The following is a 20,652-nucleotide window of genomic DNA, read 5'->3' on the forward strand; positions in this document are numbered from 1 at the left end:
GGATCCAGACTTTTTTTCCTAATGGAAAGAGCTGCTGTTCCCTTTATTCAGCCCTGCTCTGCAATGGCCCGTCCCACCTCCTGGAAAATTTAATGCAAATAAACATTCCTACCAGACTAAAGGTGCCACCACAGAAAGGTCTTGTTCCTTAAGAATTACACTGGCTGCCCCATAAACTGCACCTGAAGCCAAAGGATCCAGACTTTTTTTCCTGGTGGAAAGAGCTGCTGTTCCGTTTTTTCTGCCCTGCGCTGCATTGACCGGTCCCACATCCTGGAAAATTGAATCCAAATGAAGATTCCTGCCAGACAAAAGGTTCCACCAAAGAATGCTCTTTGTTGCCCAAATAGTGCCCAGACTGAATCAAGTGCACATGAAACCAAAGGATCCAGACTTTTTTTCCTGGTGGGAAGAACTTCTGTTCCCTTTTTTCCGTCCTACTCTACAGTGGCCGGTCCCGCTTCTTAAAAAATTGAATCCATATGAAGATTCCTGCCAGAAAAATGGTGCCACTAGAGAAAGCTCTTGCTGCCCAAGAAGTGCCCGGACTGCACCAACTACATGTGAAGCCAAAGCTTCCAGACTATTTTTCATGCTGGAAAAAGGTGCTGTTCCTGTTTTTCAGGCCTGTTCTGCAATGGCTGCTCCCACCTCCTGGAAAATTGAATCCGAATGAAGATTCCTGCCAGACAAAAAGTGCCACCACAGAAAGCTATTCCTACCCAAGTGCCCAGGCTTCCCCAACAACTGCACCTGAAGCCAAAACTTCTGGACTTTTTTTCCTGGTGGAAAGAGCTGCTGTTCCCTTTTTTCAGCCCTGCGCTGCAAGGGCCGGTCCCACCTTTTAAATATTGAATCCAGCTGAAGATTACTTTCAGACAAAAGGTGCCACCACAGAAAACTCTTGCTTCCCAAGAAGTGCCCAGGCTGCCCCAAGAACTGTACCTTGTGATAGGTAACAAGGCTATAAATTTAGGTTGCAAGGTACAAAAGTTTTTTTAATGCCACAAACGAGCAAAAACGGCTATCCGGGCGACCAGAGGAAACCCCTGTTCCTGCCGCAGTCCGCAAAGGGGAACAGAAACAGCACTTATTATACCCTCCTTTGCCACCTCCCCCCAAAGTCATGTCATCAGTCCATTGGTGGAGATTTCACGGGCTGCATCCTGCTTGGTTCCCTCTTCGCGGGCCAGCTCTGGGTTGGTTCCTCCTTTCACGGGCCATCTCCATTGTTGAGGGGTGTCCATCAATAATTTTAAAGTCATTAGTCTCTATTAGGCCGTGGTTCTGGAAACTTCCATCAGGATGATGGTTGATCACCCGGACTCTTCGTGGCCGACCCCTCCGTATTGCTCCCCATTAATATGCTTAGAACAAACAGCTTCAAAGTACAATATGCTAAATCATCATTGCGTTGTGGTTAATCAGTTTGCAGCTTACAGAACTTGTGGTTAGGCATTGCATAACACTCTAACTTGTGATTCCAACAATGTAGTTAACACAGTATAATAGCTTTATTAACTCTTTCTCTCATTTGAACAGCAAATTTCTTTAGATCACTTATAACACTGCTCCTTGCAGGGAGGATTTGGGTCTGGGGGTCTCAGTTTTGGTGTGTGGGGGGTCTCAGTTTGGGTCTGAGGGGTCTCTGGGGTGTCAGCTTGGGTCACGGGGTCTCAGGCTTTGGGTCTGGGGGTCTCAGGGGTCCCAAGGCCTCAGTTTGGGTCTGGGGGCCTTGGTTCTGGGGGTCTTAGTTTGGGTCTGGGGATCTCAGGTTTTGGGTCTGGGGGGCTCAGGATTTGGGTCTGGGGGTCTCAGTTTGGCTCTGGGGATCTCAGGTTTTGGGTCTGGGGGTCTCAGTTTGGGTCAGGGAGGTTTAGGGTTTGGGTCTGGGGGGCTCAGTTTGGGTCAGGGGGGCTCAGTTTGGGTCCGAGGGGCTCAGGATTTGGATCTGGGGGTCTCGGGGATCCCAAGGTCTCCATTTGGGTTTGGGGGTCTCAGGGTTTGGGTCTGGGGGGTCTCAGGGGGTCTCCGTATCAGGTTTTGTCCCCCGCACCTGTGTCAAAATGTCCCCCGCCCCCCCCAACCAGTATTTCCTGTTCCCAAACTGGGACAGGGAACCGAAACTGGGAGGGGGAAGGAGGGGAACTGGGAGGGGCTAGGGGGGGCCCAATGACCTTCAGGTGGGTCTGGGGGACCCCCAAAGACCCCGGAGGGACCCCCAATGACCCCTCACAGTTCTGGGAACTCCCAAAGACCCTCCCCCAGCAGGGACAGGGACCCCCAGTGACCCCCTCAGGGTCAGTCACCCTCCATGGGGGTTGGGGGGCACTGGTGACCTCCCCTAACCCCCCCTCTCTCCCCGCAGGCCCCCAGTGCTCCCAGACCCCCCCCGAAGGCTGCGCCCCGTGCATGACCCCCGGAGCCCCCCGAGACGCCGACCCCCGTGACCGTGACCACCGGGAGCCCCCCGAGCCCCTCCTGCTCCCCGGCCCCGCCCCGGGGGTGGCTCCGGGTGTGAAGGGGGGCCCCCCTCCCGTGAGGGGCCCGTGGGGACCCCCCTGACCCTCGAGTGCCACTTCCGAGGCCCCCCCGACACCGCCCTGACCTGGCTCCAGGTGTGTCCCCCCGGGCTCGGGGAGGTCCCCCGGAGCTGCCCCTGGCCCCAGGAGGTGGTGGCCACCCGGGGGGGCCGCCGGATGGAGCGGGTGGTGCGGGAAGGGGGGGGAAGCTCCACCCTGACCTTCCCCAAACTGTCCCACAACGACTCCGGGCTCTTCTTCTGCCGCGTGGAGTCCGGGGGGGAGACGGCCCAGAGCTGCGGCACCTTCGTCAGGGTCCTCGGTGAGTGGGGGGCGTGGGGGGGTCTCACCCGGGTCACTCGGCCCCTCCCGGTGCCCCCAGCATGGTACGAGTATAGCCCAGTCCCTCCCGGTTTAACCCAGTCCATCCCAGTCCCCTCCAAGGGTATCCCAGTGCCCCCCAGCCCTGCAGCACCTTCGGGAGGGTCCTGGGGGTCTCGGGGGGATCGAGGGCGCTGGGGGGTCTCATCTGAGTCACTGATCTTTCCCAGTCCATCCTAGTCCCCTCCCAGTATAACCCAGTCCATCCCAGTCCCCTCCCAGTATAACCTAGTGCTACCACAAGCCCCCCCAGTCCATCCCAGTGCCCTGCAGTGCCCCCCAGTCCATCCCAGTTATTCCCAGTAACCCCTTTGAGCCCTTCTCAGTGCCCTCCAGTCCCACTCCAGTCTGTCCCAGTCACTCCCAGTATCTCTCTTGAGTCCCTCCCAGTGCCCTTTCCAGTATAACCCAGTGCCCTCCACTCCCTCCCAGTATAACCCAGTGCCCTCCCAGTATAGCCCAGGCCCTCCCAGTATAACCCAGTGCCCTGCACTCCCTCCCAGTATACCCAGTCCCTCCCAGTATACCCAGTCCCTCCCAGTGTACCCAGTCCCGTTCCCACAGAGCCGGTTCCCGCCCCGTTCCTGGCGCTGAGGGAGAGCACCAAGAGCCGGATCCTGACGGCGCAGGGGGTGCTGCTGCTGCTCTGCTCGGCCGGGCCGGGGCTGCTGCTGCTGCTCAGGGTGGGACACTGGGACAAACTGGGACAGCTGGGGCAGGGGGACACCAACTGGGACACTGGGACACCAACTGGGACACTGGGACAACTGGGACACCCAACTGGGACACTGGGACAAATGGGACACCCAACTGGGACACTGGGACACCAACTGGGACACTGGGACAACTGGGACACTGGGACACCAACTGGGACACTGGGACCCCCAGTTCTGTCACTGTGTATCGGGGAGGGGGGGTTACTTTATCAGGGAAGGTCCGAGATATACAGACACGAAAAACAGACACTGTTGCTAGCTCAACAAAAAAACCCCAATGTTTATTACAAAAGGTGGCCAAGAAAATGAACAAACCCAAAAGGGAGGAACGAGGAGAGGAATAAGCCCCCAGTGGGACCTCCCCAGTTACCCAGCTGTTGCCTATAAAGTTATCTTACTGACCTAGCATACCTATAATTACCCAGAGCAGAAGCGCCCTCGGAGAGTCAATAAGTTAACAAGCTGGCAAGAGTCCCTGCCAGAAGGCAACGTTGACCTTGAAGTAAAGCTAGCTCTTGCCAAGAAGGCACTATCTCCTTTTTAAACAATCAATTGAGAGACCACAACCTCCCCAGGTGTGGCCAGCACCGCCCCGTCAGGGGTTCTCAATCCCTCCCCCGGGTAAGTGCACCCCTCCTGCCCACCGTGGCTTTCCCTGCGCCTGCGAACTGTACTCGGGGGGGTCTTTTCCAAATGAGTCTGGGGGCATCCTTCATCATCGTCCTTCTCAATCTCTCCTTCAAGCGACCTTGGAGGACAACTAGCCAATCACAGAATACCAATTAAAACAGTTTATACAAGAAGCTCTCTTCAAGGACAACTTTCCCATTTAGCACTGCTTGTTTTCCCATAACTTGGCAGGGAAAGAGCAAAGCTTTCACAGGTGGCAGGGCCAAACACAGACCAAAAGTATCAGCATAAATTCACCCTGATACAGCCTCTGGGCTGGACACAGGCACAGCCTGACCCTGAACCCAAGGGAAACAAAGACAAATTCCACGGCTTTAGCTGGACCAAGGCTGGGGGGGTTTCCTGAGGGCAGCACTAACCAGACTTTTGTGTGTGTGTGTGAGACAGGCAGAAGCACAAATGCCTGCACAGCCCAGAGCAGTCAGTGTGGGGCTGTGCTTGCTGCTGCAGAGACCCCCAGGGAACAAACCCAGGCAATAGTTTGGGTTTATTCCTTGCTCTGTGTCAGTGGAATAGAATGTTCCACAGGAGCTCTGTCCCCCTCTGTGGCACCGGGTGGCTCGAAGCTGAAGAGAGGGGGGGTGTCCTAGTTAGGACAGCTGAGATCAGTTCATCATGGTGGGTGTAACCCAAAACTGTATTCTATAGCCTTCCATGTCATTTCCCAGAAACTAGACTATTGTTGTCAATAGACTATTCGCACCCTCTGCCCATAGAGCATGGTGGGTGTAACCCAAAACTGTATTCTATAGCCTTCCATGTCATTTCCCAGAAACTAGACTATTGTTGTCAATAGACTATTCGCACCTTCTGCCCATAGAGCCTGACTCCTCAGGCTATAAACTAGGTGTTAAGAGGCCTGTGAGATAGGAGGATGTTTCTGTCCTCACACCCTTTGTGAACTCCCCGCCCTGAGGAGAGTACCAAGCATTCCTGCCTGAACTGGAGGATATATAATCTTGGAGTTTTGGAACATTTTTTAACCCACTCGTGGGATCCAGAGGACGGCTGCATCTCATCGCTCTCAACCAGACTTAGACCACCACTGGACTGCGATCACCAGTTCTGGCCAGACTGCAGCAGCTCTCCCACCAGCAGGTTCTTCCCCTCTCCCTTTACTTTGGACTCAAACAGGGCCCAAGGAACACCACTTTGTTCAGGCCCCAGGGTACTGGGTTACACATTTGGGTTTTTGTGGGTTGAGACCAATTGTTTGTTTGTATTATTGTACTTACTGTATTATTTTAATAAATTGTTATTCTGACTTATAATCTCTCCTTTGAGTTGGGTTCATTCCCCCTGCTGGTTAACTTTTAAACCAGTACATTTTGGCGCCCAAACGTCGGGCAGAGAGAGAGAAGTCAGAATCACAATTTCATTTGAAGCATTTGTCTATTTGAATATAGAAACTCCCTGATCACCATGTTGTTTGATGCACTCACATGGATGTTGTATTTGAGCCTGTTCATATTTCCACAGATGGCGTATTATTTGCCTGTTTTGATGCTCTCTTTAAGACCAGGGAGAGGGATCCAAATTGCTTTATTAGTATATTATGTTTATGTCATTCTAACATCAGAAGCAATGAGTTTCATTGTAAATGTGTATTCAGTCCTGTTTACCTGTCCTGGTTTGGGTTGCTACCTCTGGGGCCTCATTAAAAATCGTACCCAGCTTTTTGGGGGAACAGGGGTGGATGGTTTCCAGCCTCCCACCTCCTTCTTCCCCTTCAGACCTGCTAAAACAGTTTTTGAAAATATTGAGTTCCCTTTTGATGTTAAGGACAGCATAATGTTATTGTTAGTGTTGCTCTGTCTGCTCTGTACTGTGTACACCATGTTTAGGGTCAGAAAAGTGCCTTTTAGGGAGGTTGGTTGGACACCTGCCCTGGGAGCAGATAATGCTGAGTGGCACGGGAAGTGGGAGGACATCAGCCAGTATTTGGAAAAGTTTTCTCCTCCAATGATCTGGAAATTCACCCCTGAACAACTGCAGGATCCTGTTAGCATGATAAGACTGGTGAAGGAAAAATGCTCTGGCAGCTCCAGAGATGGCCAGCTCACAGCAACCTGCTGGGCCCTGGCCACTGCCTACCGGGCACTGCTTGACATGATACAGCACTGTCAGGGCGAGGAGAGAAGGACCAAATCCGCAGACACCACGTCCACCCAAACCACAGCTGAGTCAGAGGGAGAAAGAAATGAACCAACCAGCACCGTGTCCACACAAACCATCGAGGAGCCAGAAGAACAAGCAAAACCAATAGCAGTCGCCCCTGTCCAGAAAAGGAAATCAAAGACTAAATCAGTTCGCATAGCAAATGATGACGAAGAGGCGGGACCTTCACATCCACCGGAGGAGACAGAGCCAGAAATAATCACTCAGTCCCTGTCCCTGGGTGAGCTACGTGAGCTCCGGAGAGAGTTCACACGACAGGCAAATGAGTCCATTCTGACCTGGCTGCTCCGAATCTGGGATGCCGCAGCTAACGATACGATCCTAGATGGGAGTGAAGCCAGACAGCTGGGATCCCTGTCTCGAGATGTAGTCATTGATCAGGGGATTGGAAGGAGGCAGGAAACTCTCAGCCTCTGGCGGCGACTGTTGTCCAGTGTGAGGGAGAGATACCTTTGCAAGGAGGACCTCCACGTACAGCAAGGACAGTGGAACACGATGGAACAAGGTATCCGGTGCTTAAGGGAGTTAGCTGTACTGGAGATAATCTTTTCAGAGGATGAAAGATTCCCTAAGAGTCCAGATGGCGTACAGTGCACCTCCCAAATGTGGTTAAAGTTTGCACGACTCGGGCCAGAAATGTATTCCCGCTACTTAGCAACGCTGCAATGGAGGGAGGGAGAGGACAAGGTGGGAGCATTGGTTAGCAAACTCAGGATTTATGAAGACACTGTCACCGCCCCATTACGAGCCCACGTCTCATCTGTGGAAACCAAACTGGCTGAACACGTCCAAAGCCTGGAAGAGAAAATTGAAGAGGGACACCAGAAGCTAAGAGAAGAGATTAAGGAAGGGATTTTCCATATCTCGCCAGGACAAACAAGAGTCTCTGCTATCAGGAGCCAGCGTCCCCAAGCTAAGGAGAGAAGGTACACTCCACGTAGCGATCTATGGTTTTACCTCCGTGAGCATGGAGAAGATATGAGGAAGTGGGATGGGAAACCCACCTCTTCCTTAGCAGCCCGGGTACGTGAACTGAAAAGAGGAACAAATACCATAAAGAACTCTTCAAGGGTAAACGTTGCTCCAGTCTCTCGTGGGCAAGACTCCAGACGGTACAGGAATGATGATACGTCTGATCCTCTTGAAGGGACCTCCAGGTCATACCCACAAGAAGAGCACAATGAGTACCATGACCAGGACTAGGGGTGCCCTGCCTCTAGCCAGGTAGAGGAGAGGGACAATCGAGTCTATTGGACTGTGTGGATTCGGTGGCCTGGCACATCAGAGCCACAAAGATATAAGGCTTTAGTGGACACTGGCACACAATGTACATTAATGCCATCAAGATACGTAGGGGCAGAATCCATCTCCATTTCTGGGGTGACAGGGGGATCCCAACAGCTGACTGTACTGGAAGCTGAAGTGAGCCTGACTGGGAAGGAATGGCACAGACACCCCATCGTGACTGGTCCAGAGGCCCCGTGTATCCTTGGCATAGATTACCTGAGGAGTGGGTATTTCAAAGACCCAAAAGGACTTCGTTGGGCTTTTGGCATAGCTGCTGTGGAGACGGAGGAAATTAGACAGTTGAACACCTTGCCTGGTCTCTCAGAGGACCCCTCTGCTGTGGGACTGCTGAAGGTTGAAGAACAATTGGTACCGATAGCCACAGCAACAGTGCACCGTCGGCAATACCGCACCGACCGAGACTCTGTGACCCCTATACATAAGATGATCCGCGAACTGGAGACCCAGGGGGTGGTCAGCAAGACTCGCTCACCCTTTAATAGCCCTATATGGCCAGTGCGTAAGTCCAGCGGAGAGTGGAGGCTGACGGTGGATTACCGTGGACTCAATGAAGTCACACCACCCCTGAGTGCTGCTGTGCCGGACATGCTGGAGCTCCAGTATGAGCTGGAGTCCAAGGAAGCCAAGTGGTATGCCACCATTGACATAGCCAATGCCTTTTTCTCCATTCCTTTGGCAGCGGAGTGCAGGCCACAATTTGCTTTCACTTGGAGAGGTGTGCAGTACACCTGGAATCGACTGCCTCAGGGGTGGAAACACAGTCCCAGCATTTGCCATGGGCTGATCCAGACTGCACTGGAAAAGGGTGAGGCTCCAGAGCACCTACAGTACATTGATGACATCATTGTATGGGGGAACACAGCGGGCGAAGTCTTCGAGAAAGGAGAGAAGATAATCCAGATTCTCCTAAGAGCCGGTTTTGCCATTAAACGGAGTAAGGTCAAGGGACCTGCTCAGGAAATTCAGTTCCTAGGAGTGAAGTGGCAAGATGGACGCCGTCTAATTCCAATGGAGGTGATTAACAAAATAGCAGCCATGTCCCCACCAACCAGCAAGAAGGAAACACAGGCTTTCCTAGGCGCTGTGGGCTTTTGGAGGATGCATATCCCCGAGTATAGTCAGATTGTAAGCTCTCTCTACCTTGTGACACGGAAGAAAAATGATTTCCAGTGGGGCCCCGAACAACAACAAGCCTTTGAACAAATTAAACAGGAGATTGTCCATGCAGTAGCCCTTGGGCCAGTAAGGACAGGACAGGACGTGAAGAACGTGCTCTACACCGCAGCCGGGGAGAATGGCCCTTCTTGGAGCCTCTGGCAGAAAGTGCCTGGGGAGACCCGAGGACGACCGCTGGGATTCTGGAGTCGGGGATACAAAGGATCTGAAGCCAGCTATACACCAACTGAGAAAGAGATCCTGGCTGCCTATGAAGGAGTTCGAGCTGCCTCAGAAGTAATCGGCACCGAAGCGCAGCTCCTCCTGGCACCCCGACTACCAGTGCTGGGCTGGATGTTCAAGGGAAGAGTTCCTTCCACACATCATGCCACCGATGCCACATGGAGTAAGTGGATGGCTCTGATCACGCAGCGAACCCGGATAGGGAATCCTAATCGCCCTGGGATTCTGGAAATTATCACCAATTGGCCCGAAGGTGAGAGTTTCGGACTATCCTCTGAAGAAGAGGAGGAGAAGGTGACACGTGCTGAGGAGGCCCCACCATATGACAAGCTACCAGCAGATGAAAGGCGATATGTGCTCTTCACGGATGGCTCCTGCCGCATTGTAGGGACAAACCGAAAATGGAAGGCAGCTGTATGGAGTCCCACACGGCGAGTTGCAGAAGCGACCGAAGGACAAGGTGGGTCAAGTCAGTTTGCAGAGCTTAAAGCTGTTCAGTTGGCTTTGGATATAGCTGAACGAGAGAAGTGGCCAAGACTCTATCTCTACACTGACTCATGGATGGTGGCCAATGCTCTGTGGGGATGGCTGGAGCGATGGAAAAAGGCCAACTGGCAGCGCCAAGGGAAACCCATCTGGGCGGCGGAGATGTGGCAGGACATCGCTGGCCGGGTAGAGAAGCTGAGTGTGAAGGTCCGTCACGTAGACGCTCATGTAGGCAAGAAACGGGCTAATGAGGAGCATCATAACAACGAGCAGGCGGACCGAGCTGCCAGGATTAAAGTCTCTCAGGTAGATCTGGATTGGCAGCACAAAGGAGAATTATTTCTGGCTCGATGGGCCCATGACGCCTCCGGTCACCAGGGGAGAGATGCAACATATAGATGGGCTCGTGACCGAGGGGTGGACTTAACCAAGGACATTGTCTCACAGGTCATCCATGACTGTGAGACATGTGCTGCCATCAAGCAGGCCAAGCGGGTGAAGCCTCTATGGTATGGTGGACGGTGGTCAAAGTACAGGTATGGAGAAGCCTGGCAAGTTGACTACATCACGCTCCCCAAAACCCGCCAAGGCAAGCACTACGTACTGACCATGGTAGAAGGAAGCACTGGATGGTTGGAGACATACCCCGTGCCTCATGCCACTGCCCGGAATACCATCCTGGGCCTTGAAAAACAAGTCCTGTGGCGACACGGCACCCCGGAGAGAATTGAGTCTGATAATGGGACCCATTTCAAGAATGGCCTTGTAGACACCTGGGCCAAAGAGCACGGCATTGAGTGGGTGTATCATATCCCCTACCATGCACCAGCTGCTGGAAAAGTTGAGCGGTGCAACGGACTGCTGAAAACCACTCTGAAGGCACTGTGTGGGGAGACTCTCAAACACTGGGAGCTGCATTTAGCAAAGGCCACCTGGTTGGTCAACACCCGAGGTTCCATCAATCGAACTGGCCCTGCCCAATCAGAACTTTTGCATACTGTAGATAGAGATAAAGTCCCCGTGGTACATATGAGAGGAATGTTAGGGAAGACTGTTTGGATTAGTCCCACCTCAAGCAAAGGCAAACCCATCCGAGGGATTGTTTTTGCTCAGGGACCTGGTTCCACCTGGTGGGTAATGCAAAAAGATGGGGAGACCCGTTGTGTACCACAAGGGGACCTAATTTTGAGTGAGAATGGTCTGTAATGTTTCATTGTATATATATATATATAGATAGATAGATAGATAGATGTATATAGTTTTAAAGGGATATAGTTTTTAAAGGGGGTTAATTTGGGCATGACATGGATGGCATAGAATAAGGGGTGGATAATGTCCTAGTTAGGACAGCTGAGATCAGTTCATCATGGTGGGTGTAACCCAAAACTGTATTCTATAGCCTTCCATGTCATTTCCCAGAAACTAGACTATTGTTGTCAATAGACTATTCGCACCCTCTGCCCATAGAGCCTGACTCCTCAGGCTATAAACTAGGTGTTAAGAGGCCTGTGAGATAGAAGGATGTTTCTGTCCTCACACCCTTTGTGAACTCCCCGCCCTGAGGAGAGTACCAAGCATTCCTGCCTGAACTGGAGGATATATAATCTTGGAGTTTTGAAACATTTTTCAACCCACTCGTGGGATCCAGAGGACGGCTGCATCTCATCGCTCTCAACCAGACTTAGACCACCACTGGACTGCGATCACCAGTTCTGGCCAGACTGCAGCAGCTCTCCCACCAGCAGGTTCTTCCCCTCTCCCTTTACTTTGGACTCAAACAGGGCCCAAGGAACACCACTTTGTTCAGGCCCCAGGGTACTGGGTTACACATTTGGGTTTTTGTGGGTTGAGACCAATTGTTTGTTTGTATTATTGTACTTACTGTATTATTTTAATAAATTGTTATTCTGACTTATAATCTCTCCTTTGAGTTGGGTTCATTCCCCCTGCTGGTTAACTTTTAAACCAGCACACGTGGTATTACTCTGCTCTCCATTGCTGGCAAAATCCTGGCAAGAATACTCTTGAACAGACTAATACCCACTATAGCAGAAGGAATTCTACCTGAAAGTCAGTGTGGTTTCAGAGCCAACAGGAGCACCACAGACATGGTATTTGTCCTCAGACAACTGCAAGAGAAGTGTAGGGAACAGAACAAAGGTCTTTATGTCACCTTTGTTGACCTCACCAAGGTTTTTGATACTGTGAGCAGAAAAGGTCTGTGGCAGATTTTGGAACGTTTAGGTTGTCCCCCCAAGTTCCTTAAAATGATCATCTCACTCCATGAGGATCAGCACGGCCAAGTCAGATATGGCAACACACTTTCTGAGCCCTTTTTAATTAAGAATGGTGTGAAACAAGGCTGCGTTCTCACTCCTACCCTATTCACCGTCTTCTTTAGCAGGATGCTCCAAAGGGCCACGGCAGACCTCGATGATCAGGACGGTATCTACATTCGATACTGTACTGATGGAAGTCTATTCAATCTAAGGTGACTGAAGGCCCACACCAAGACCTTAAACCATCTTGTCTGGGAGCTGCTTTATGCTGATGACGCTGCCCTTGTTGCACACACAGAAGCAGCTCTGCAGCGTTTAACATCCTGCTTTGCAGACACTGCTGAGCTCTTTGGGCTGGAAGTCAGCTTAAAGAAGACAGAAATTCTCTATCAACCTGCACGTCAGGAAGTCTTCCATCATCCCCATATCACCATTGGTGAATCAGAGCTCAAATCAGTCCAGCAGTTTAATTACCTAGGGAGCCTCATCTCCTTGGATGGTAAGATTGACAGAGAGATAGACAACAGGTTAGCAAAGGCATACAGTGCTTTTTGAAAACTCCACAAAAGAGTATGGCGTAATAAACACTTGAAGAAAAGTACCAAGATCAGTGTTTACAGAGCCATTGTGCTGTCTACTCTCTTATATGGATCTGAATCATGGGTCATCTACCGCCACCACCTGCGTCTCCTAGAACGCTTCCATCAGCGCTGCCTCTGCACAATCCTAAACATCCACTGGTCAGATTATGTGACCAATACATCTGTTCTAGAGCAAGCATCAGTCACAAGTATTGAGGCCATGTTGCTGAGAACACAGCTGCGATGGGCAGGGCACGTCTCCAGCATGAAGGACCAACCACCTCCTCCCTAAGATCCTGCTTTATGGTGAACTTGCCACCGGCTGTTGCAAGAGAGGAGCCCCAAAGAGAAGATACAAGGACTCCCTGAAACAACATCTCAGCCTTGGTCATATTGATCACCATAACTGGTCTACTCTGGCCTCCGGTCGGGAGGTCTGGAGACACCCCATCTATAACACAGCTGTCTCCTTTCAGAACGCACGCAGGATCACACTTGAGGAGAAAAGACAATGCAGAAAGAACCGTGTCTTGCAGAATATACCATCTAAGGAGTCTTTCTGCTGTGCCTTTTGCAATCCGTTATGTCTATCTTGTATTGGCCTCATTAGCCACCAGTGTGCCTGTAACAAATGTGGATAGAGCCTTCCTAAATCTTCGTTCACGAAGCCCAGCCATGATGGTGATGAATGTTGTTATTGTGAATCTGTAATTCAGTCACTGTTAAAATTGTAGCAAATGCTATTGAACCAGTTGATAACTGTTCAATTGGTCAATGATTAAGCGCTACTAATGTCTTTTACCCCCTTGTCTTTGGATCCAAATCCTTTGTGCCCTGACCCTCTTACATCCCAAGGTTCTGTGTAAATCATTCCATTTCATCAAAAAAATTATTTTTTGTGACTTCCACTTTAAAATCTTCTTTCTTAGCTAAACTACAAAACAACTCCAATTAGCTGTTCAAGTCTTGAAGACAATTAAAGGAAGGGAAATAATTTGTTTTTCAGTGTTTTAATGGGTCCCACAGTGTGTTTGGAGTTACATCAGCTGTCAGTCCAAGATGGGCCATGTCAGAACTGGTGAGGTTGGGGGGTGAGGAGCAAGGTTGATCATCCAGGGTCAGTGTGGATCTCCTGAGGAGACACTCAGCATCAAGATCACTTGGAGAACACCTCTATCACCTCTTCTCTGAACTAAAAAATAGCCATCCTTTAATTAAAAAAAAAAAAAGTACAAATTTTGAAGACTTGTTTTGAAATTGCCTTGAAGACAAATAAAGGAAGACAAAGAGATCCTGAGGGATTTCTGCATTTTAATGAGCCCCACGGTGTGTTTGCAGCCCAGTCCATGGTCCTGAGGTACTGAGAGAAGATTGAAGCAGCTGCTGAAGAAGTCAGAAGCCAAACTGCAAGTGCCTTGAAGCATTGCTGGGCCCCACTGAGGGCAGGCACTGCCAAAGCCTCCCCAGGGACTCCTTGGAGCAGCTCCTTGGAGGCCAGGAGTGCAGGCAGACAAAGGCTCTGGGCAGGCCCCTGCAATGCTGAGCAAAGCCTGCCTTGGTTTTGTGGAGCACAAAGGCCAAGGCCTGAGCCCCAGGCCCTGGCCCAGCAGATCCTGTCCCTCCCGGCTGGCTCAGGGCTGTTTGGGGGGCACTGGGATGGCAGGGGGAGGAACAACAAAGGCCCAAAACTGGGCAACCCCTGCCAGGCTCCTGAGGGAGGGGCGAGGCAGAAACCAAGTGCAGAACCTGCCAGGCAAGTTGCTTGTGGTGGCCTGAGTGGCAGAGGCAGCTGCCAGAGGCAAGGGGACAAAGGCCTGGGTGCCTTTGGGCCTTGCAGCCCTGCCAGAGCCCTTGGCCATCTCTCCTGCAGGCTGTCCTGCCCTGGCCCTGCTGCTGCTCTGGCCTTGCAGGCTGCTCACACCCCTCCTGCTTTCCCACCCCCTCCCAGCAGCATTTCTAGACCCTCCCTGATGTCTCTGCACCAGCTCTGGCTGTTCCCTGGAACACAAAGCCATGGGCTGATCCTGACTCCCTCTGGGTGATCTCTTGCAGCACAAGGGTCTCTGTTGAGTGATATTTCTTGTTCCTCACCTTCAGTCCCAACCTTCAATGCTAATCTTTGTGGAGATTTTATTCTATTTCCAATACAGAGAAAAGCTCCATCCTGTCAGATCTCCTCTAGACCCTCTCCTATTCTTCCTCATTCCTCCAGAATGGGGAACCTCACAGACAGACAGACCAGTCCAGATGTGGTGACCCCAGGGCTGAGTCCAGGGGGGTGACAACTCCCTTGTCTGGGTGCCCACACTCCCCCTAAGGCAGCCCCATGTGCAGTTGGCCTTAAATCATGGGGCCATTCTGATTCTTTGTACCATCACGGAATCAAGTGGCACCGTGACACTGCAGGGCCTCATGGAACCAAAGGAATGCAGGGACACTGTGGAATCTCATGGAACCAAGGGACCATTGTGACATGCGGTGTCTCTTTGGAACAAAAGGAACCCTGAGACATCTCAGACCCTCCTGGAACCAAGGGCCCACTGTGCCTGCCCAGAACTCCATGGAATCAAGCAGAGCCGCTGCCTCCCCCCCGCCGCCGCACGGAACGGAGTCGCCGGCTCTGCCCCGCTTGGACACCTCTGGAGTCAGCGTGTTCTTGGGCAGCACAACTGATCTCAGACCAGAGAGTTTTCCACATCTTGCTTTGCCCCCTCTCTCCCCTGGTTTTGTTTTTTGTTCTTTGTTCATTCAGGGGGAAAATGGGGAAAGGAGGCACGTGTTGATCCCTGGTTTCATCTGTTTACAAAAGGGGGTTGGGGCAGATGGGTAGAGAGGAGGCAATTTCTCTCTCTGCTGTTGCTTTGAATAGTTCTGTTGGTATTGCTGTTTTTGCTACTATATTTCTTGTCAGTAAACTGTTATTTTTTTACTTATGCCTCCTTGTATTTTGTCTCCCTGTATTGGTGGGGAATAAAAGGGGAGTGAGTTCATTTGATTGGAGTTCCCACCCCAATACGTGTCTTTAAACCATTTCAAGGGCTCCCTGAAATTTGGCATCATCCACAAAGGATTTGAAAATACATTTTGTCCCAATGTACAGAGTGATAATAAAGATGTTCTACAGTGGTGTTCAAGGGCTGATCACTGAGGGATTTCATAAGGAAGTTGCTACCAAGAGGACTTTGTACCATGGATTTGATTTGACACTCTTCATTCAGCCAAATTCTCACCACCACATCTTCCACTTCTTCAGTCCAGCTCAACAATCTGGCCATAAGGAGACCATAGGAGGCCATGTCAAGGCCTTGATAAAGTCTGGGCACAGAACATCCTCTATTCCCTCCCACAGGGTTTCTGCAATCCCTGCCTTGTCCTTCCAATGCCTGGCAATGGCTGCAGGAGGACTTGCCCTATCCCCTTCCCTGCTGAGCCTGAGCAGTCTGGAACTCTGCCAACCCTCCTTGCTGCCCTGTTTGCAGACTGGTTCTATGTCTGCCTTTGCCAAGGCCCCAGGAAGCTCTGGGATGGCTCTGGCCTTTCCAAGGGTTTGGGAGAGGTCTCCCAGTGACACTGCCCAGCCTTCTCAATATCCCTGACACCAAAACCTTTTCCATAGCCCACACTTCCAGAGGAGTGCCCAGGACAGAACACAGGCTGCCCTGGTGGTTCTGGAGAACGGGAAGGGATTTCTTCCTCGAGGTCAACCCCTCCAATTGGATTTGAGTGCAGCTGAAAGGTTTCCTCAGCATTTTCCCCAGTGCCTCCCTGCCCTGAAGGTTTCTGGCATCAGGCTGGAGCTGAGGGGGTTGGGCAGGTGCCTGAGGAGGGGGTAGAACAAGGGCTGTGTCCAACTGTGCCAGGAGGGCTGTGCTGGGCAAGGAGGAGGAATCTGCAGAAAACAGTGGCACTGGGGAGGTGAGAGGAGCAGGTGGAGAGACCTTGTGCCTGCCCACGCTGGGCAGGAGCTGCCCCAGGATGGCAGCTCTGAAGCACTCCCAGGATGTCCCTGTGAACAGGAGGGGAAGACTGGATCTAAAAATGGAACCTGGAAAGCAGAGAGCAGGAGTGTCATGGGGACACTGCAGGAGAGTTCCAGCTCTGGAGCAAGGCCACAGAAGAAGTGACCCAGTACATGCACTGCCCTCAGAAGATCCCAAAGCATCCTGGAGATGCTGTAAGGGAGCCCAGCTCTGCTTCACAAGTTCCCAGGGCCTGTCCCTGCCTGTGCTCCAAGGGCTTCCAACCCACAGGACTGTGCTCAGAGAGCACTCAGGCCTTACAGTGAGAAAGGGGCTCAGGAGGACAGTGTGGAAGTGGCAAGAGAGCAGCTCTGGGAAGACCAAGCACTGCTGCTCCCTGGCAGTGCTGCTGGGCTGGGATTATTGCCCCCTTCCTGTTTGCAAATACACCCTGTCCTGCAGTGTGCTCTCCTTTAGGAACATCTTAGAAGAAGGGTCTTGGACAAAGAAGGCACTGCAGGGTCCTTTATTTTGTTTAAATGCTCAGAGAGCACAATTCATCATTTTTACATCTCTGGGTCAAATTCAATGGGTAGACACTAAATTAGAAGGCAGATGTATAATAATATTTAATTGCACAGAAAATTATTGCCAGAAGAACCCAATGACCTCCATGAAAAACCTGAGTAGGAAGGCTGGGCCATTAAGGAGTCCCATTCTGAATGCTACACACCAGAAACCTGGCATGTAAATGCTCCTGAAAAGCATCCATTCAGCATTTTTCTCAGGGCATCCTTGAGCTCCTGGTTCCTCAGGCTGTAGATGAAGGGGTTCAGTGCTGGAGGAACCACTGAGTACAGAACTGACACCACCAGATCCAGGGATGAGGAGGAGATGGAGGGGGGTTTCAGGTAGGCAAATGTGCCAGTGCTGACAAACAGGGAGACCACAGCCAGGTGAGGGAGGCACATGGAAAAGGCTTTGTGCCGTCCCTGCTGAGAAGGGATCCTTAGCACAGCCCTGAAGATCTGCACATAGGAGAAAACAATGAAAACAAAACAAGCAAATACTAAAGAGATGGAAAACATGAGAAGCCAGAGTTCCCTGATGTAACAGTGTGAGCAGGAGAGCTTGAGGATGTGTGGGATTTCACAGAAGAACTGGCCCAGGGCATTGCCCTGGCACAGGGGCAGGGAAAATGTACTGGCTGTGTGCAGCAGAGAATAGAGAAAGCCAGTGGCCCAGGCAGCTGCTGCCATGTGGGCACAAGCTCTGCTGCCCAGGAGGGTCCCGTAGTGCAGGGGTTTGCAGATGGCAACGTAGCGGTCGTAGCACATGATGGTGAGGAGGGAAAACTCTGCTGACATGAAGAAATAAAAGAAAAAGGCCTGTGCAGCACATCCCATGTAGGAGATGGTTGTGTTGTTCTGGAGGGAATTGTGCATGGCTTTGGGGACAGTGGTGCAGATGCAGCCCAGGTCTGTGAGGGAGAGGTTGAGCAGGAAGAAGCCCATGGGGGTGTGCAGGTGGTGGTCACAGGCTACGGCGCTGAGGATGAGGCCGTTGGCCAGGAGGGCAGCCAGGGAGATGGCCAGGAAGAGCCAGAAGTGCAGGAGCTGCAGCTCCCGCCTGTCTGCGAATGCCAGGAGGAGGAACTGGGCCATGGAGCTGCTGTTGGACATTTGCTGCTTCTTAGCACAGGGTCTGTTCAAAAAAGGAAAGGACAGGGAACGGTTCAGACAGACCTCTGTGAAAAAGCAACTCCATTTCTAAAAGAAATCAATGTGTCAAATGTCACCAAATTCACTGCCAAGGAGTCAGTTTTGCTCTGTTCCAGGAGGAAATGGAATTTTTTGGTAAAGCTCTCACACACACAAGGAATGTCAGATGTAAGAGACCTTGAATACAAAAGTTCCATCTCTACACCCATGACTCAGAAGAGCTGGGGCTGCAGAGCAGAAGCTTAGTCTGTAGTTAGAATAATTGTACCTGTGTTTTCTATTTTTACCATCACATCATGGGAAGGTACTTTTCCACTGCAGGAATCCTCATTTCTATGGCCCAGCACACAGTGCCCAGCAGAGCTGCAGGGAAGGGCCCCCAGAGCTGCCTGAACACCCCCTCCCCCAGGCCTTGGGGGCACTTGCCCCCCACTCCCTGCCCAGGGCTCTGCTGCCTGGAGCTGTCCCTGCCAGGAGCTGCTTCCCTGGGCCCAGGGCTGGGCCCTGCCAGTGCTGCCAGAGCCCATCCCAGCCCTGGGGGCTCAGCTCTGCCCTGCAGAGCCCTCCCAGCAGCACAGGGCACTGCCCAGGGGCATCTCTGGCTGGGCAGGCTCTGATGGCAATGTTAGAGCAACACTGAGGAGGCTGGAAAAGTGACACTGGTGCTTTCTATATGACAGTTTTGATGTCTGACACTCTTGGGTTCAATCCTCTCTAATCTAACAGAGTTCAAGTTCAAGTGATTCCTCCTATGCTCAGAGATTGATTTCTCTGTTGCAGTCAGCACCCAGACAACCCAGAGTATAACACTGAAAGAACTGGTTCATTCTCTTTAGGGTATCCCCTGTCTGTCTGTGCATCTTGCAAACACCTTCTGGGAAATTTCCTGCTTTGATCTGGAGCTGTGACCAGCCCCCATCCCTGCAGCCCACTTTGGAGATCAGAAGGACTCTGCCCTGCTCAGCCCTCCCAGCAGTTGTTCCTTCCCCACAGCCCTTCTCCCCCAGCCCCGTGGCAGCTCCTTGGCCGGGCTGAGAGCTGACCCTGGCAGGCAGCAGAGTCCCTGCCCCAGCACACAGAGCCCTGGGGGCAGGACCCTGCTCTGCCCCACAGCCCTGGGCACCCCTGGCTGCACCCCCACCTTCCCACCCCACAGCCAGCCCTGGCACAGGGAACCTTCTGGCCCTGGGCCTCTGAGGGGGCAGCAGCAAGTCCTGCTCTGCAGCAGCTTCTCCTGCTGCACCCCAGCAAATCCAGCAGAGCCATCCTGACAGCTCCTGCCACTGCTGCCATTTGGCAGCTGGGAGAGGCACTTGCAGGAACTCCCCTGCACTGCTCTGCAGCCACAGCCTGACCGTGGCAAAGGGCTGGCAAGGTTCCTGCCCTGAGCAGCTCTGCCCTGTCCTCCCACCCCAGGATCCCTTGAACCTCCTGCTCCCTTCTCCTCTCTGCCCTTGCTGCCTGCAGCTCCTGCCCTGCTCTGCCATGTGGCCACTTCCCCTGCACTGCAGCAACTGGGAGAGTGCTGCTGAAAGATCCTGGAAGCTGTGGGATGTGGCAGCTTTAGGAGATGCCTCCAGGAAGGCAAGTTGAACTTTCCTACAGCCAGAGAATTCTTCCTTCAAATGCTGGGAAGGTTTCTTGCCTAGTTAGAGCTCAGTCACCTCCCAGCCCAGGCTGCCTCTCATCTCTCTGCCTTCTCTCCTGTGCCCTGGGTGCTGCAGGCAGTGCCCTCAGCCCTGCTGGGCTGTGCAGAGGAGCTGCTCACCAGCAGAGCTGTCTCTTTGAAGCTCTTCTTGCTTGCCAGGAGCTCCCTGTGTGCCAGGAGCCTGGCCCAGCTCAGCAGCACAGCAACAGCTCCATGTCTTTAATGACCCCCAGAGGGGGTTTGTGTTGTTTACGTGAAACTCAGTCCCTGAGAGTAAGTTCAAACAACTTTTCAAGAACTCAAAATGAGTTTGAAATACTGAAGTTTCTTGTACTGTTACTGGGTCTCAATGTGGGACACAACTGTGAAAGTGTCCCCAGATTCAAGTTGGAACAGAAAATTGCAGTGATGACAAGAATGGACAAGCAAGGGAAAGGGGGCTCTGATGCTGAGGAAACCTGGATGTATTTCATTAATCCAACGGGCCAAGGCCTGACCCCCAGCCCCTGGGAAGGCAGATGCTGTCCCTGCCTCATTCCTCAGGGCTCTTCCTGGGGCACTGGGATGTGGGATGTGCAATGCCAAAGGCAGGACCATGGGGTGGCACCTGCCAGGCTGCTGAGCAGGGACAAGGAGGCCATGAGGCCCCAGGGCTGCAAGGGACACTCCCCTCCTCCTGGCATCAGGGGCACAGACAGCAGCCATGGCCAAAGGCCTGCAGAAGTTGGCTCTGTCAGGGCCTTTCAGCTTCTCCCCATGCCTGTCTCCTCTCCAGCCCAGGCTGT

The 20,652-nt window shown here is 52.2% G+C and overlaps 2 pseudogenes; one reads left to right on the forward strand and one right to left on the reverse strand.

Moving 5' to 3' along the window:
• The window catches only part of LOC127474808 (uncharacterized), a 1,366,245-nt pseudogene that overhangs the window by 1,193,624 nt on the left and 151,969 nt on the right, over positions 1 to 20,652 (forward strand).
• The window catches only part of LOC127474840 (zinc finger protein 883-like), a 177,877-nt pseudogene that overhangs the window by 122,389 nt on the left and 34,836 nt on the right, over positions 1 to 20,652 (reverse strand).

This window comes from Manacus candei, unplaced genomic scaffold (genome assembly GCF_025592945.1).
Source record: "Manacus candei isolate 608988 ecotype Guabito, Panama unplaced genomic scaffold, ASM2559294v1 h1tg000045l, whole genome shotgun sequence".
In the NCBI taxonomy this organism is placed as follows: domain Eukaryota; kingdom Metazoa; phylum Chordata; class Aves; order Passeriformes; family Pipridae; genus Manacus; species Manacus candei.